The 15,300-nt window shown below is 39.8% G+C and overlaps 1 long non-coding RNA gene and 1 pseudogene across 1 annotated transcript; both read left to right on the top strand.

The window, feature by feature from the left end:
* The first annotated feature begins 2,457 nt into the window (after window positions 1–2,457).
* LOC121158959 lies at window positions 2,458–3,462 on the top strand. The gene is made up of 3 exons (XR_005884282.1): window positions 2,458–2,578; window positions 2,712–2,804; window positions 3,433–3,462. It is a non-coding gene; the product is annotated as an uncharacterized LOC121158959 (long non-coding RNA).
* Window positions 3,463–4,924: 1,462 nt separating this feature from the next.
* On the top strand, window positions 4,925–6,383 carry LOC121158958 (annotated as a pseudogene).
* Window positions 6,384–15,300: the final 8,917 nt, after the last annotated feature.

The following is a 15,300-nucleotide window of genomic DNA, read 5'->3' as shown; positions in this document are numbered from 1 at the left end:
CATTAGCCATCAGTTGGAACTACTTTCCCCAGGTTGCCCAACCCCTAGTCCTGGACCATGTGATCAGCAGTGGGAGTTATGACCCAGTAGGTTAGTTTCCCAAGTTCCCCTACTTGGGCCACTCCTAGACCCAGATCTCATACATGCCAGCTGCTGTTAGGTCCTTGCCCAGCATAGTGTCCTTCCATCTTGGCTTTGTATGAGCTGGTGTACATTGCAGCCTGACCCACCCCACATCCTGTTTAAGGATGCACATTTGAGTGCTGCAACTTGGATCTGGCCATCCTAATCTTGGTCCCTGTACCCAGGAGTGATGATAAGTTCCATGGTCACACCTAGCTAAGCCCATTTCTACCCCAACTCTGAAGCTGACCATTGGGACTTGTATTTCCACAGGGTTTGACCCACACCTCCCCCCCCACCCTCCCACACACAAACACACAGAATCTACCTACTGACCTGGTTGTCTCGCATGCTGGTTAGTATTATAGCCCTGCCTAATGTGACCCATCTTTTGTTCCGACATTGTGTTAGGTACTAGGATCTAGCCCTGCTAGACTGGACTCCAGTCCTAGCCTTCACATTGACTCTGTGGGGTTGCTATTCTTTGGTGATAACAAAACCTACATAGGACTGACAGGTAGGCTAGTGTATCAATTTCATTCATACAGATCATCCAGCAGCCAGGCCCTGAACCTCTCACCACCGAGGCCCTGAAGTCGAGCTCTCCTAGGTACCTCCACCTCCAATTTCTCTGATTGTCTTTCTCTCTTTCTGATAAATTTTTGAAAAACAAGGAGACAGAAAGCCCACAAATGTGAATGAAGGTCATGTTTCATGAGGAAATATTGACTATTGAGAGTTTTTTTTTAACGATCTTATGGGCTTCTTGGGTTTCCACATTCTTAAAATCTACTGAAATCTGCAGTTGCAGGTATTCACACTCTTTACAATTATCCCACAGCACTAAATCTCAAGTGCTTTCATCACAGTGTGTCATATCAATGGAGTCCTTTCTCACAGCACGTTTTGTACTCTTGGAGAGATAAAATGAATAAATCTTCATAAGTTTCTATATTGCACTTAAAAATTGTTGAATATTATTAAATGAATAACAAAAACATTGACTTATTCAAATGTGAAAAGAAAATTCTGCACATTCCACAGATATTCTGCTATAGTTTTAATGTTCTGTATTTGTAAACTGGTGTGATTGACATATTTGTATTCATGATATTTAGAGCCTTTTTCTCTTGAACTATGATGATATTCTTTTCCTTTTAATCACTTAGAGATTAAGAGCTTGAATGCAATGTAAGTTTAAAACATGCAATTTCAAATGTTAATTCTGTTTTTTAAAATTCTGTATATAAGCTATGTTCATTCTTTTTTCTAATAAAATGAGTAAATAGATAACCAGAGAAAAACCTGCTAACTTTAGATTAAAATAAAAGGGCCTCACAAACATGTGCAAAAGCAGTGATGCTACAACATGGCCTTTGCTGTATGTGTATATGTATATGTATATATACTGTTCAACTGGTTGATTGTGAGTGGCTGATATTAGTTATTGTTACAAAAAAATAGTTTTGTATGAGGCTGAAATTTGGTTTCCTTCTAAGCCACAGTTCACTATGAAGAAATTAAAATTTTAGTTTAATTTAAATGTAATTCCATAAAAAAGCAAAACAAAAAAAGTAGAAATGGTTTTAATAGGTTCATACTAAAAATTAAAAAATAATGGCAAGGGATACTTATATATCTTTATTTCCAATGTAAGATTTAAGAAATATTTACACATTTATACATGTCTCTTCCTAATCCCATCTAACAGGTTATTTGCCATGTGTTTGTGTGAGTGTGTGTGTCTGCAGATTACAAAGTTAATCTTATTTTAGAATTGTTGTAGGAACCAATCTGATACAGAATCATAATGGAATTGTAGCTTCAGAATTGCAGAAATGATGCAGAACAACATATTATTTTTACCCTATGTTGCAATATAGATTGTAAATTTAGCTGCATCCACACAAGGTGCAAGTTAAACAAGCACAAAAAAAATTGCACTCAGCTTACTATTACAGGCACTGAGTTAATAGTTTGGCTCAGTGTTAAAGAGATTGTTTAATTTTATTAAAAAGCAGAACGGCAATCATAGGGACAAACTGGGTGTGATGTCTTCCTCTTGCAAGTTTATTTAAACAATGCCCTCAAAAGTTCCTTAGATTCAAAATATTTCGAGAAAACAACCTTTAAGAGAATAATAAGGGATATTCTATTGTAGTATTGGAGTTGCACAAGTAATACAGGAGAACCTATTTTTGTTTTGTTTTTACTCTGTAGACTGTACATTAAATTGCATCCATTAAAGTTGCAAATTAAATATACATACAATTCACCGTCAGTCTTTGTATTTGATGATCCAGAACTGAGGAGACATGTACTTTATAGGTGTTGGTGTCATTTGAAGATGTGGCTGTGGACTTTACCCAGGAGGAATGGCAGCACATGGACAACACTCAGCGGACCCTGTACAGGGATGTGATGCTTGAGACTTATAACAATCTGCTGTCCTTGGGTGAGTGAAAATCTGTCATGCCCAAACAGAACACTTCTTTATGGTTGACAAATGAAAGGAGAGTTTCTGAAGTTCCATACTAGGTAAGACTAAGTAGTGATGTCACAAAATCTACATCATTTTCCATGAACAGGGTACAGCTTGACAAAGCCTCATGTGATCTTGAACTTGGAACGAGATTTAGCACCATGGACAGTGGACAAATCTACACACCAGAGACTTCCAGGTAGGTGAGCACTTAGTGGGCATTGAAGTTGACACATAGCTCATTAAAGGTGGACTGGAACCCTTGTTTTTTGTTTTTGTTTTTGTTTGTTAAAGTGTCCTCCCAGAGGATAACTGTTGAGACACAGGAGTTCCATAATCCTCATGTGTAGGTTTACTCTAGCAATGCCTTTCAAAACTTGTTGGCAAATCACCCTACATCTAGCACTACTTATTGCTCTTTTCATGATCCCTAGCACTTGAATCATCATCTGCCACCTGCCAGATACATTCTCAGGAAGTTGTGTTTGAGTCAGACTACTCAAGCCAAGACAGATTGGTGCTCTTATGGGATGTAAGACATCCCAAACCTTATGTTGAGTTTCTGTGCCACATTTTCACTGCCATCCTGCAGCAACTTAAAATGCACAATTCCAAGTAATTGAAATTTGCATTTTAAAAAGCCATTATGTTAATGCATTAATAAAGAAGTAATGCTCATTATTTATGCTCATAAATGTCCACATTGCACTAATGTTAAAATATGCTGTATTTAGAATGGCAATAAACCTCATTGGCTGTAATTGAGCCTTGTAACAGAAAAACTTAGATGAGCTCCATGGAGATGGTTACTCTTTTCCTCATTTCAGAATCCTACAGAGAGAATGAGCTGCTTGGAGCGAATCAGGAAAGTCAAGAAATAATCTTCAGGCAAGTTGTAATCACAAAAATTTTATAATACTCAAAAAGAGAGTTGCCCAAGATGACTTTTTTCTTAAGATATACTTATTTTTATATCAAAGTCAGACCTACAGAGAGGAGGTGAGAGAGGAAGATCTTCCATGCATTGATTCACTTCCCAGGCAACCACAATGGCTAGAGCTGAAGTGAGGAGCATTGAACCCTTTCCAGGTCTCGCACACAGCTGCAGAATCCCAAGGCTTTGGGCTGTCTTGACTGCCTTCTCAGGCCACATGAAGCAAGCTTGATGAGAAGCGGGGCTGCCTGGATTAGAATCACCACCCATATGTGATCCTGGTACATTGATTCTAGGAATTTAGCCACTGGTATACCTCAGAGGGCCCTGATAAGGATGCTTAATATTAGCTATGCCCATAATTGAAACATGATATGAATGAGAAATTGTACAAAAATGAAACTTAAGAAATATAATTTGTTTCTTTATATATACATATATATTTCATTTATAGTGTTAATTTGAAAGTGACTAGGTGAATGTAGAAAGCAGATGGAATGAAATTACATTACTTTGGAGAGAGCCAGGGGATGGTGTGCCTCTTGAATGGAGAGAGGTAGTGACAACAAAATTTCAAAAGTGACGCTTAACCTGTGTGTGAGACCCAGAAGAATTTCCTGGCTCCTGGCTTTGTGTCAGCTCAGATACAGCCATTGTGTTCACTTGGGGAGTGAATCAACGGACGGAATATCTTCCTCTCTGCCTCCCCTCCTGTCTGCGTATCTACTTCCTAATAAAAAAAAATAAATCTTAAACAAACAAAAACTATCAAGGCCAAGAAGAATCATTCCTCAAGAGAGGATAAACCAACCTGAAACATGAGAAAGAAGCCCAGAACTTGGGTACCATGTCAGGTGCTTGGCATTCAGAATCCACCTAGGCTGTTTCAAGTCATGCAGAAAAGTGCCCCTTGCCAGGGACTGCTAATCTTCCCTAAGGAGCTGTGCAAACACAAGCAACCAGAGCCTAGACTCCAGTATGAAAACTGAGTTGGTAAGAAAAGTGCAAATAGGTAGTTGATGAGTAGTGCGTCTGAAATGCTAAGCTGCTATACTTCCTACCTCCACCCCTCTGAAAGTGTAATCTGTCTGGAGGTTTAGCTAGAGTTAGGCAATGGTTGGAGTTGGGTTTTGTTCAACTCTTATATTGCGACACCATAGCAAATGTTACCAGAAAAACTTCTTTCAGGATCATACTATAGAAACAGAAACAGGAAATCAGTTTTCAATGGAAGCTTTATTGCTAAGTGACCAACTAAACTTGGATGCTGGGCAGAGAAAGCACCTCCAAGAAGAGATCTTAGAAGTCTACTGGCTTTTAGAAGCAGAGAAGAAAGGCACCATAGCTCATTGGAAATCTTTTCTTCCCCCAGGTTCCCTGGTGAAATGCCTCTTGAGATAAAGCATGCCTCTGATTTCCCTGAGACCAAACTCCAGAGTGGGGAAAATCTCAGTCAGCACGATAAGATGCACACTTGTCAGCAGTCTTTTGAACACAACGGGAAAGAAAAAACTTTCAGCAGGAGGAAGATATTCCTTGTGAGTGAGAAAGTCTATACCAGCGACGCATGTAATAAGCAACCTGTCAGTGTGGGAGAGTCTGTGCAGTTTAAAGAGAAAAAATTAAATAACAATTCTGACTTTGACAATCATCCACAAACACACTCAGGAGAGAAATCCCAAGAGCACTTCCAGAGTGAGAAATCACTTATTTATAAAACAGATGTGGAAGTCAATCAGATAACCCAAACAGCTAGAAGTCACTGTATATGTGGTTACTGTAAAAAGCCTTTTAACTATAAATCTTGCATTATCAGCAAACATAGAAGTGACAGAGGAGCAGATTTCTATGTGTGCAACGGATGTAAAGAAAACATTGACCAGGAGTCAGAACTCATAGGAGATCAGATCCTTGACACTGCAGAGAAGCCATATGAATGTGATGAGCACAGAAAAGTCTTTCACCAGGAATTCTCTCTCATTAGGGATCAGAGAATTCACACAGAGGGGAAACCGTATGAATGTAATGAGTGCGGAGAAGCATTTAAAATAAAGTCATATCTAATTGCACATCTGAGAGTCCACACAGGGGTAAAACCTTATGAATGTAATGAGTGTGGACAAGCTTTTAAGCATAAGTCATCCCTAATCACACATCAGATAAACCACACCGGCATAAAACCTTACGCATGTAGTGAGTGTGGAAAAGCATTTACACTGAAGTCATATCTAACTTCACATCAGAGAATACACACCGGGGAAAAACCTTATGAATGTAGTGAGTGTGGAAAAGCTTTTTTTCGGAGGTCACACCTCACTATACATCAGAGAATCCACACAGGGGTAAAACCTTATGAATGCAGTGAGTGTGGACAAGCTTTTAAGCATAAGTCATCCCTAATCACACATCAGATAAACCACACCGGCATAAAATCTTACGCATGTAGTGAGTGTGGAAAAGCATTTACACTGAAGTCATATCTAACTTCACATCAGAGAATACACACCGGGGAAAAACCTTATGAATGTAGTGAGTGTGGAAAAGCTTTTGCTCAGAGGTCACACCTCGTTAGACATCAGAGAATCCACACAGGAATGAAGCCTTATGAATGTAGTGAGTGTGGACAGGCCTTTAGGCATAAGTCATCCCTATTTACCCATCAGGTAAACCACACTGGGGAAAAACCTTATGAATGCAATGAGTGTGGAAAAGCTTTTGCTCAGAATTCATACCTCATTAAGACATCAGGGAATCCATACAATGGAAAAACCTTATGAATGTATTGAGTGTGGAAAAGCATTTAAACAGAAATCATACCTAGCTATACATCAGAGAATCCACAACGGGGAAAAACCTTATGAATGTAGCCAGTGTGGAAAAGCATTTAAGCTGAAGACATCCCTAAACAGACATCAGAGAATCCACACAGGGGTAAAACCGTATGAGTGTAGCCAATGTGGAAAAGCATTTCATTACAAGTCAGACCTAATCATACATCAGAGAATCCACACTGGGGAAAAACCTTATGAATGCAGTGAGTGTGGAAAAGCTTTTGCTCAGAAGCCACACCTCATTAAACATCAAAGAATCCACACCGGGGAAAAGCCTTATGAATGTAATGAGTGTGGAAAAAGTTTTTCTCAGAAGTCAGACCTCATTACACATCAGAGAACCCACACAGGATAAGAACAATATGAATGTCCTGTGTGGTGAAAAAAAAAGGGGGAGGATTTCATTGCACATCAGAATTCACATGGGAGAAACATTAGGAATGTAGATAATGTGCAGAAGCCTTTTGGGAGCCGTCAATTTTCATTACTAAAGCATGTAAGCATATATTAGCGACCATAAACATACTGGCATGCTCTGTCAGCTTACAACATGAGTGAAACAAGCTTTAACAACATTGCAAACAAAGTACTAAAAGTAAAATCGAAGTGAAAAAACACTTCAGAAGTTCCAACAAGTGTTAAAAGGTATACATGAGATTACCAGTTGTGTTTGAGAACACAGCTATGCGTTGTTAAAGTAAGATGCAATTTGTGAGTGATCTACCTTTATTGTGAGGGGTAAAATGTGAATGAGTACTGCTTTCAGATTCTTATGTTGATAATAAATGTTCAGTGCATAACACTTGTTTGAAATACCATCTTTATCATTTCCAGAATGTATGTAGTATGAGTTTCTTGAATTTCAATATCCCACATTCTGTTTCAGAATAAATTGGAAGCAAAAATATCAACTGATGCATGTTGCAATCCTAATGCTAAAGACTCAGCTATGAAGCATGAATCTTGATCAGAGTGATGAATCTTGTGACACCTGGCCAAATGTGGATCCGATTTGGCCACTGTCCCTCCTTGAATTCTCGAATGTGGGAGATTACCCCTGGATCTGTGCCCACTTAGTTCTTGTAGGAAGCCATAGGCCCATGACACACCATGTCCCTGGGGGAAACCCTAACAATAACTGTGGACCTGTGCACGACATTGCTTAGAAACCTGCACCAAGGAGAAGAATCTGATAAGTAGAAGTACAATTATCTAGAGCAAAAGAATACACAGAAGTAAAATGAATATTATTAAAGACTCCCCTGCAAAGGAGCAAAACCTGATGCCGCCCTCAGAGTTAACTGAGGAAGACAGTGAGAAAATTGGGAACTCAGAATTCAGAAAACTCATTATAAAGCTTCTGATCAACATTGAGAAGCACATACAAGAGTTCAAAAAAATTAAGGAATATGTTACACAAAAAATAACAGCAATAGAGCAAATTAAGGCTGACATTTCAAAAAATAAGAATAGTAGAGCAAATGAAAAGTGCAGTGGAGAGTCTCAAATAAAATGAAGCAAGCGGAAAAAAAGAATCTCAGAATTGGAAGGTATTTCCACATGGGACGGTCACCCCACGGCAGTGACAAAACTCACTCTGTCACAGCGAGCCCAGGGCCATTGTCCTTCTGTGAGAGCAATTTTTGCATGTTCCTACTTCCTTTTGGATATTATATACTTGAGTCTCCTTTATTAGTCCTAGACTTGTTTTTTTATTTTGTGGGGGACTGGAAGGTCAGTATGTTGGTTGGTTATTTGATATTTTGTTATTGTTGTTTAGGTGTTGGGCATCTGAACTCATAACTTTTGATTTGTATATGTCTCTGACGGTGATGGGTTCTTTCTCATTGCTATAGGAATGATAGTTATAATGAAGAGTGTGCTTTAGTCAACATAACAGATAGAGTATGTGTCCTGAATCACAGTCATTCATTTCTTGTGGTTCAAATGTTTGAAAATTGAGAGCAGGATGAGAATAGGTTTGGTTTCTCCTGAGGTCACTCCCTGGCCAACTCAGCTTCTGTGGTATTTCCTCTGTCCTTGTGTATCCTTAAAGGAACTGAAATCAGTTCGAAGGGGATTCACAGTAGCTATAGTTTCTGGTAATCACCCTCTTTTTAAATTTTTTTAAATTTTATTATTATTGCAATATTAAAAACAGAGATGAGAGGAAACAGAGAAAGATCTCCCATGCACTTATTCACTCTGCAGTGGATGAAGTGGCCAGAACTGAGCTGATCCAAAGCTAGGATCCGGGAGTTTCTTCTGGATTGCTTACATAGGTGCAGGATCTCAAGTCTTTGGGCCACCCCTGACTGTTTTCCCAGGCCACTGACAGGGAGCAGGATGGGAAGTGGAGCATCCGGGAAAAGAACTGGCACACGTAGGGCATCCCAGCACATGCAAGGTGCGGACTAAAGTCACTAGGCTACCGTGCTAGGCCCAGTAATTACCTCCTTAAAAGTGCTGTTTCTTGGGCCAACAATGATAGCCTAATAGCTAAGGTCCTTGCTTTATACGTGCTGGGATCCCATATGGGTGTTCAATCTAATCCCAACTGCCCCACTTCCCATTCAGCTCTCTGCTTGTGGTTTGGAAAAGCAGTTGAGGACAGGGCTTGGGACTCTGGACTTGTGGAAGACCCAGAAGAGAGTCCAGGCTCCTTGCTTTAGATTAGCTCAGCTCTGGCCATTGTGGTCGTTTGGGGAGTGAATCAATGGACAGAAGATCTTCCTCTCTTATGTCTGACTTTGTAATAGAAAAGTAAAGTATTTCTTGAAGATAAAAATTGTACTGTTTTGTCCTCAGCATGGCGGATTAGTGACTAAGGTTCTTGCCTTGAAGGTGCCAGGATCCTATATGGACGCCGGTTTGAATCTTGCTGGGCATACTTCCCATCCAGCTCCCTGCTTGTGGCTTGGGAAAGCAGTCAAGAATGGCCCAATGCCTTGGGCCATGCACCCAAGAGGCAGCCATGTGTGCTAATGAACAATTGTAATTTTCAAAATATACACTCTACAATTTGAGAAATTAAGCAATGCAAAACCCAGACATAACAATTCTACCCAGCAGTCAGCATGAGGGATGTCTTCCTATGTCTGTACCTACTTTAAATCAGAGTTACTAGAAAGTAGTACTTGGGACTAAATCAAACATGGAATGATGCATTTCCAAAAGCGTAAGCCTAATGCCATGGTCGTACAAAATATAAATCAGTGCAGATTTTCTAGTTTTGATAAGCAATTTTAATACTGAAAATGTCAAGTGTGTCATAGGTGTATTTGTCAACACAGAAGCTGATATTGCCCATGTAGTGAGCTTGGGGTGACATTTGCAAGCTTAAAAAGAAACTTTATATTGTACTTATAAAATTAAACTTTTTATATTAATATAATCAAACCTTCCGAGGCACACAAATAATGAAGGTCATCAATGGGATGCATATCACTGAGTTCATTTTTCTTTACCTAGTAGGTCCTACTTGTGTGGCAAGTAGAGACATGCAGATTCAGAGCATGCAAGCACTCATGAGAGTGGAAAGGACAAATAGAACTTGCATTCACCAGGTCACTCCCACCATGAGCCTGGGGTTCTCCATTCCAAGCTTGTCCAGGTCCAAATCAGGAACAAAAAATCACATTGTGATCTCCCATGTAGGTATCAGGGCCCAATTCCTGGCATCATTCCCTGCTACTTCAGGTGTATTTTATACACTGACCAGAAGCAGAAAGGCTGGTACAGAATCTGGAGTTCTGATAACTGAATGCCTACATGATCAGTAGGGGCTCAACCATTGAAGTGTCTCAATAACAACCCTCATTCAAAAGGTTTTTAATAGAAAGCAAAAAAAAAAATTCTTATGAAGTTTCTCAAATGGTGCTAGAGAGACAGCAAATGGAGACATATTTGAAGAAAATTCAAGGTTTGATCATGGCAGGGAGAGTCAGTGTTATTTGAACCTAGAACTGGTTCTTTCCTCCCCCATCATGACGAGGTCAAGGGGGAACTGCTCTCCAGGCAATTGCAACTGAGCATGCAGACCTATTGAATGTACAGTATACTCTGCACGAATGTACAGTATACTCTGCACAGCCACAAGCAATGGCATGGCTCTTAGTGTGTTTTCCCTAGTAGAATACAGTGCCATGAAATAGTCTTGTCAAATTGTAAGAAATGTCAATTCAATGGATTCTTCTTAAGTACCTGAAAGTTGTTATCCACTGACAGAAATGGATACAAGTAGATTTATTTTTATTATTTTTTTCTTTAATTGGGAGCATGTTTCTGTGGCAATATTTAAGTCTGGCTTTCTCTTTCATGAATCAGGTCAGTTCTGTCTTTCTACTTGATATCTGCTTGAGAAAGCTGATACTCATTTCATGTTCTGGAAGATAGCAATATCCTTCCAGGACATGCATTGCTAGGATCTTCTCGTTTGAGTTTCATTTTGATTCTCTTTAGAGTCACTTAGCGAGACTATTGCCATTGCAAAATCCTACTAATGTATCCCGGAGCAGCTATGGAAATTACATTTGTCTCAGTGAAATGGGGACTGAAGAGAACAGTTTTGCACAGAATTGTGGGTGTCCCATGTATGAAGTGAGCCATCTGGTCAGTGAAGACAAACTGTGGAAGACACAGATATGTCAGCAGGTTTTGTTTACCGTGGATTCACTGAGTAGAAGTGTCTCAGCAGGGAATGCAGCAAGATGTGGGCATGAGAAACAGAAGGGACATTCAACTGCAGAAAAGAATGTTTGCCACCATTTCCAACTTTGACACAAAAAGCATCAGCGCTGAAGAATCAAAGTGAGCATGGAGATATTCTTTTTCAGTTCTGGAAGTCACCATCTTCAGTAACACAGTTCAATATACCTTGAGAATATATGAGACTTTCTACAGTTCTGTATGCCTATACTTCCATGGTGTCAAACTGTAGGTGTAAAGGTGGGACTATACCACTGCCCTGAGATGGGTGTGAATGGGGAGTGAGGAAAGGAAAGTGGGACTCCCTAGACCTACAGACTGCATCATGGAAAATGTGCCTTGCACTTTTCTTTTTCTGAATTTAGGATTACTACAGGGCAGTGGTTATCCAAGAAGTGTTTTCCTATACCAGAAACAGAGAAAGGGAACAAAGGAACAGAATGGAAAGCCTAGAGGTGAGTCTACACATGTGTAGGCAACTAATCTCAGCCAAGAGAACTGAAACTATCTAAAGTGATAAGCATACAAGGACAAGTGGCTGTTAGCCCAGAGCCAAAGTAGATGGACTTCAAAAACTTGTAAACTGCATGTCACATAGGCATGATGAAGGAGGGATTGAAGCAGGATGTCATTTATTTGCTAGCAGCAAAGGATGGTCCATCAGTCAATATATGCTCTAGCAGGCACCTCTGAGATCTGAACCCAAAAGGGTAATTGGGGAGTTCCTGCATTTCTATACCTACTGTGGCATGATGTTTGCATTGCATAATCCGAATTGATGGTGTTAGAACTGCAAGGCTTCACATCCACTTTGCTGTCTTCCCAGAATGGGTAAGATCCCTGTGCCTTGGGAAAATAGCAAGATAAACAAACAAACAAACAAAATGGAATGCAGGAGCCCATATTGGCACCAATTCTAATCCTGGCAGCTCCACTTCACGTACAACTTCCTGCTTGTGGCCTGAAAAAGAGGATGAGGATGGCTCAAAGCTTTGGGACCCTGCTGCCTTGTGGTAGACCTGGATGAAGCTCCTGAATCCTGGCTTCAAGTCAGCTCAGCTCTGGCCTTTGTAACTGATTGGGGAGTGAATGCATGGACAGGAGATGCACCCTTCTGTCTCTCATCTTCTCTGTATATCTGAGTTTCCATTAAAAATAAACTAAATTTTAAAAACCAATGGAATGAATGAATTCCCACAGTCATGCATAAAATACTTTCAAAAAGTTACAAACATCATAACTTGCTTACTCTCATCCACATAGTCACAAATAAGCCTAGAAGATATAGCTCAGGTAACACAGGATTATTGAGAAGGTTTCCCTAAGATTGGATGCACACTGGGTTGCATCTTCTCATGACCACACTACATACTACAGTGTAAATGTAGACATTGAAACATTCAACAGAAAAAATAAGACCAGAGACTCCATTATGAAGCCACTACAGATAAATCAATCAATGAATCAATCAACCAATAAGTGAAAGCATATTCTACAAAATCTAAGTCAACCTTCCACAATTTGGTAAGAGGACGAGACACAATGAATGGAAAACAAGAACCTAAGCATCTCTTTTTAACCAAAAACAAATAAGTTCTTGAATCTATTTTACACCCATGCAGAAAATATATTGAATAGAATCAAACTTTTTTTTTTTATTAGAAAGGCGGATATACAGAGAGGAGAGACAGAGAGGAAGATCTTCCGTCCGATGAGAATCAAACTTTTAAAACTTAACCTTCTTAATCTCATCCAGAGTGTTACACATAACCCTACAACATACAACACAAGTAACACAACATTACTGAAAATGGTTCCACTGGGATTGGATGTAAAGAAGGTTGCATGTTATCCTGAGCAGGCTCCAGGTTTACAACGAAAATGTGGTCATGGAAACAACCAACAAACAGAAAACACAAGGTCTAAGCATCTATGTGAAGCATAAATACATAAATAAACACTGCGAATAATACCCTACATAATCCAAACTCTAAATTACCCAATTCTCATGGTGACTGGATCCATATTTATGGATAGAGGAAGAATAACAATTCACACAATGATACAAAGGCACCAAGATCAAACACAAAATGGTATTCCATCAAGAAAGGGGGGAATGCAGGGGGTGAGGCTAGGAAGCGTGACTACCTAAAAAAGAAATGCATCAAAAAGAAGATGTATGTATGTAAGATTTGTAAGTATTCTTTCCCGCATACTTATAAATAGCACCCAGGAGAAAACATAACACATGGGTGGGGAGCATGAAGAGAAGTTCTAAAAAAGTGTAGGGGTGAATGGTTATGGAAGTTTATCATGCGTAGGATTATAACAGCTTCCACAGGTTTTGTCAAGCCCAGGTCACAGAGAGATAGTAGGCCCATGGACAGACGAACTCGACCTATAAGAAGGTGACCACAGATAAACTTTGGAGGGCTATGACCAAGTGAATTATCAAAACTCTGAACATGAGCTCCGGCCTAAGCCCTCACTCTTACTTCATTCACATAACACCATTTTGCTGTCCTGGTAACAGGGAGCATTCTGATTGGCTGCCTCTCTTTGACCTCATTGGGTTGCACGGCCATATAAGCTGTCCAATCAGCAGCTGCCTGGTCATAAGAGCCCAGAATCCCGCAGCCTCAGCATTCTAGAAAAGTCATGGTGACAGACAGCCTCCTCTGTGTGGTGGAGAAAGATGGTGAGTGGCTGAAACTCTGCTTTCTTTTGCCTTTCTTCTCCACAGCCCCTGGCAGGGAGGACATTCAGACTCCATGGAATGCAGCAGAGTATGAGTGTGGGGGGCTGGGTTTATCTTGAGTGGGAGTTTTCAAATCTGCTGAAAATGTAGTGAAGCCTAGGGCCTTTTCAACCCTGGTACTATGAAAGCATTTCACTTTTCCATATCGATGAGAATGCTTATGTCTCTTGAAGGAGCCAAACTAATCCTAGTTCTTCACTAAAGGTAGTGTTTGGAAAAATCTATGGAATGTACAAGAGCCAAGTCAGGCCAATTTCTGTAGGCAGATCCCATGACATCCTGGCTTGGCTCTCAGTGAGTTTTCCCTGCTAGAACAGTGTCATGAACAGGCGCGCCATAGTGTAAAAGTTGTTCTGTCAGAGACGTGGATTGTTTTAATGTTGTGGTTCATTGTAGGGTTAGGATCAGAGTTATGATTATATCTTGGGATATGGTAGTGATGAGGTCAAAGCCTAGTTTTATGATTGGGGCTAATTTTAGTGTTAGGGTTCCATTTAGGCCTGTGACTTGGGTTATCATTAGGAATACAACTAGGATTAATGTTAGATGTAATTAGGGTTAGGGCTAGGTCTAATGCTAAAGGTTAGGTTTAGTAGTGAGATGACTGTAAGGATTGAGACTTGAGCTATGGTTAGCCCTATGGTTAGGGTTAGGTTTAAACTTGCAACTAGCATTAGGTACAGAGCACTTTTTGTATGTTGCATGCAGTAGGATTTGCATCAAGATTAGTATTTAGGATAATTAATATTAGGGATAGATTAGTATTAGGTACAGATAGATTTGATTATTGCTAAATGTAGACTTTGGGTTATATTTTAGATTCAAACTTAGTTTTCATTAATGCTAGATTGAGGGTTATTGTTAGGACTGGGGTAAGGGCTCTGTCATTTTAGAATACAGTTAGGGTTACAATTAGTGTTAAGATTAAAAATGTGGCTACATTGAGGATTAAGAAGTTGTGTTGTGTTAATTTTCATATTATGGTGAGGTTAGAGTCAATGCTGGAATTATTATGCTTAGAGCTAGAGTTAAGGTAAGGGTATGAGCTGGTGCTGCAGTTCTTCTAAGATTAAGGTTAGGTCAAAATCTAGTGTTAGGTTTGTGACTAAGGTTTTGGCTGTTAGTGTTGCATTTGCGTTTAGTGGTGTAATCAGGGTAATGATTAGAGTTAGCATTAGGGTTAGCTTTAGAAATACATCTATGGTAAGGTTCAGTATTACGGCTAGGCTTAGTATTACATTGATGACCAGATCTGTGTTAGTGCTGGAGTCAGGGTTAGGACTATGGCTCAGTTTCTGTTTAGGGTTAGGATCTCATTTCTGGTTGGGGCTAGAGCTTGAACTAGTGTCAGTATGAGGCAAGAATTAAGGGTAATCATTTCTGGATTAGGGTGTGCTCTAGGTTGTAATACGTATCAGTGCTAGGTTTTGAGATAGGAGTTGGGTAAGTGCCCGGTCTATGTTTA

This window comes from Ochotona curzoniae, unplaced genomic scaffold, assembly GCF_017591425.1.
Source record: "Ochotona curzoniae isolate NIBS_2020 unplaced genomic scaffold, NIBS_Ocur_1.0 contig_4036, whole genome shotgun sequence".
NCBI lineage: Eukaryota > Metazoa > Chordata > Mammalia > Lagomorpha > Ochotonidae > Ochotona > Ochotona curzoniae.
This window is presented reverse-complemented; position numbering and strand designations above follow the sequence as displayed.